Below are 3,956 nucleotides of genomic sequence, written 5' to 3'. Positions count from 1 at the left end.
TATGTTTCCCAGGCTGATCCTGAACTCCTGGCCTCAAGTGATCCTCCCTTCTCAGCTTTCCAAAGCACTGGGATTATAGGCGTGAACCACCATACTCGGCCATGTTTGGCATGTCTATATATCTCTATTTTCATATGTTAATACTTCTCGTCAAGGAACTGGTCTCTTTTTTTGCTTTTAACATCTCCCTAATCCTCCCTCCCCACTTCTTGCCCCTGGTAACCACCATTCTACTCTCTACCTGCTTCTATGCATTCAGCTTTTTAAGATTCCACATGTAAGTGAGATCATGGAGCATTTGTCTTTCTGTGCCTGCATTATTTCACTTAACATAATGTCTTCCATGTTGTTGCATATAACAGGATTTTCTTATTTTTTGAGGCTAAACAGTTTCCCACTGAATACACACACACACACACACACACACACACACACACACACACACACGTCTTAGTCTGTTTTCTGTTGCTTATAACAAAGCCAGAAACTGGATAATTTATAAAGAAAATGAATTTATTTATTACATTTATAGAAGCTGAGAAGTCCAAGTTCAAGGGGCTAGATTTGGTGAGGGCCTTCTTGCTGGTGGGGACTCACTGCAGAGTCCCAAGGTGGCCCAGGGCATCACATGACAAGGTGCTGAGCATGCTAGCTCAGGTCTCTCTCTTCTTATAAAGCCACCAGTCCCATTCCCATTCATGAAGGTGGAGCCCTCATGGCCCCATCACTTTTTAAAGCCCCACATTTCAATACTGCCACATTGGGGATTAACTTGCAGCATGAGTTTTGAAGAGAACAAATATTCAAACCATGGCACCACATTTTCTTTATCCATTTATTCGCTGATAGACACTTAGTTGATTCCATGTCTTGGATGTTATGAATAATGGTGCAGCGAACGTGGGAGTGCAGACATCGCTTTACCATACTGATTTCAATTCCTTTGAATATATACGCAGAACTGGAATTGCTGAGTCAAAAATAGAATCAAATTCTATTTTTAATGTTTTTGAGGAGCCTCCATACTGTTTTTCATAATGGCTGTACCAATTTACATTCCCTTTTCTCTACAAGGCACCAGTCTTTAAACAAATCATTAGCATTTAGAACAGAAGAGCAAACCAAAGCACAGTTTGTAAATTTTCTGTTTGCTGGGGATTTCACCTAGGTTATCAATAGTTCTCAACTCTGGGCCCACATCAGAATTACTGGGAAATTAAAAAAAAAAACTTATTCCTCAGGCCCCATGCCAGACAAACTGATTCAATTTCTGAGAATAAGAGCCAGCCATAAGTATTTTTTAAAAGCTCCACAGATGAGCTCATTGTACAGCCAGACTTGAGAACTGGGTCTTTAGCCTTAACCCATCAATGTTGATCTAGATGAATTTAATAAATTCATAAACTAAGGTGAGCTATATATTATTCAGCTGTCATGTGAGATCAATACATTGTAACATATTACCTTCGCTTCCTTTCTTTCTCATTTGGCCTTTTTAACAAGGACCGGCAGTGAAGGAGGTCAGGCCAGAGAAGGGACCCAGAGACAGGAAGGAAGTGCAGAGGATGTGTACAGACAGATAGAGGCAAGGGCTTGCAGATTAAACTTCTTAGGAAGGCAGTAAAAATAAAGAGGCCCCCCTAGACCACCAAGTAAGGAAAATTTTCTACAAATTATGTCTTCCTTTTGGGCAGTGGGGCTAACTTGCATTATTTCAGGAGGTTTATGGAAATAGACAAATTTCTCTCTGAAGGAGATTTATGTATTTTGTCCTGAGACACCAGACATCATGTCCTAGGTTTGTATGTTTGGACGATGGTATTTTTCAGGTAAACTGATATATTTCCTAGTACATTGTGCAAATCTCCTTGACCTCTAGTCACTAGCCAGAGTTTAAGAGGGACTGGTACAATCTAGCCCCCATTAACTCTTGAAACTGATCAACCAGGGCTCCTTTTTAGGACGGGACTCTACACTAAGGAGAAATTTTTAGAAGTGGAATAAAATTTACATATTATGGAAGGATACAAAACCAACACACAAAAATCAGTTGTATTTGTGTATACTAGCAATGAACAATCTGAAAAGGAAATTAAGAAAACAATTCTATTTTCAATAGCATCAAATAGTATAAAATACTTACGAATAAATTTAACCAAGGAGGTGAAAAACTTGTACACTGAAAACTAAGGACATAAATAAATGGAAAGATATCCCATATTCACGGATTGGAAGACAATATTGTTACGATGACAATACTATCCAAAGAAATCTACAGCTTCAGTGCAATCCCTGTTAAAGTCCCAATGGTGGTTTTTGCAAAAATATAAAAAGCCTCTTCCTAAAATCCATATGGAATTTCAAAGAGCCCCAAATAACCAAACAGTCTTGAAAAAGAAGAACAAAGTTGGTGATCTCATACTGTCTGATGTCAAAACTTACTACAAAGCTACAGTAATCAAAATAATGTGATTCTGACCTAAGGATAGACATATAGGCCAATGGGACAGGATAAAAAAGTCCAGAAATAAACCCTTGAGTATGTGGCCAATTGACAAGGGTGTTGAGACCATCCAATGGGTAAATGACAGTCTTTTCAGCAAATGGTGCTGGGAAAACTAGATAGCCACATGGAAAAGAGTGAATTTGGACCCTTACCTTACACCATATACAAAAATTAACTCAAAAATGGATGAAAGACCTAAATTGAAGAGCTAAACTAAAAAACTTTTATCATAGAAAAAACCATGGGGGAAAATCTTCATGATCTTGGATTTAGAGTAGTTTCTTAAGAATGACATCAATAGCGCAGGCAGTAAAAGAACAAATAGATAAGCGGGACTTCATCAAAGTTTAAAACTTTTGTGCATCAAAGGGTAAAATCTATAGAGTAAAAAGGCAACCCACAGAATGAGAGAAAATATTTGCAAAGCATATATCTGGAAAGAGATTAATATCCAGAAAATAAAGAACACTACAATTCAACAATAAAAATAACCCAACTTAAACATGGGCAAAAGAATTCAATAGACATTTCTCCAAAGAAGATATACAAATAAGCACATGAAAAGATGCTAATCTTTTAGTCATTAGGGAAATGCAAATCAAAACCACAGTGGGATACCACTTCACAACCATTAAGATGACTATTACCGAAAAATTGAAAATAATAAATGTGGATTAATTAATGAGGATGTGGAGAAATTGGAAGCCTTGCGCATTGCTGGTGAGAATGTAAAATGGTGTAGCCACTATAGAAAGTATAGTGGTCCCTCAAAAAGTTAAAACATAGACTTACAATATGACTCAGCAATTCCATTCCTAGGTATGTTTTATTTTTAAAAGAATTAAAAATGGGCATTCAAACAGACACCTGTATGATAATATTCACGTTATGCATTATTCATAATAGCTAGAAGGTAGAAACAACCCAAGTGTCCATTAACGAATGGATAAGGAATGGATAATGAATGGATAAAGAAAATGATACATGTGTGAATATTATTCAACTATAGAAAAGAATGAAATTTTGATGCATTCTACAACACAGATAAGCCTTGAAAACATTATATTAAATAAAATAAGACAGACACAAAAGGATGAGTTTTTTTTTTTTTTTTGAGACAGGATATCACTTTGTTGCCTGGGCTAGAGTACAGTGGCATCATTATAGCTCACCGCAGCTTCAAACTCCTGGGCTCAAGCAATCCTTTCACCTCAGCCTCCCGAGTAGCTAGGATTACAGATGCATGCCACCACACCTGGCTAATTTTTCTATTTTTTTATAGAGATGTTATGTGGTCTCACTATGTTGCCCAGGCTGGTCTTGAAATCCTGGGCTCAAGCAATCCTCCTGCCTTGGCCTCCCAAAGGGCTGGTATTTTAGGGATGAACAACTGTGCCCCACCAAAAAGACAAATATTGTATGATTACACTTTTATGAGGTATCTAGAATA

The sequence above is a fragment of the Propithecus coquereli genome, unplaced genomic scaffold, assembly GCF_000956105.1.
Source record: "Propithecus coquereli isolate 6110/MARCELLA unplaced genomic scaffold, Pcoq_1.0 Scaffold10, whole genome shotgun sequence".
In the NCBI taxonomy this organism is placed as follows: Eukaryota; Metazoa; Chordata; class Mammalia; order Primates; family Indriidae; genus Propithecus; species Propithecus coquereli.
Note: the sequence above shows the minus strand (reverse complement) of the source record.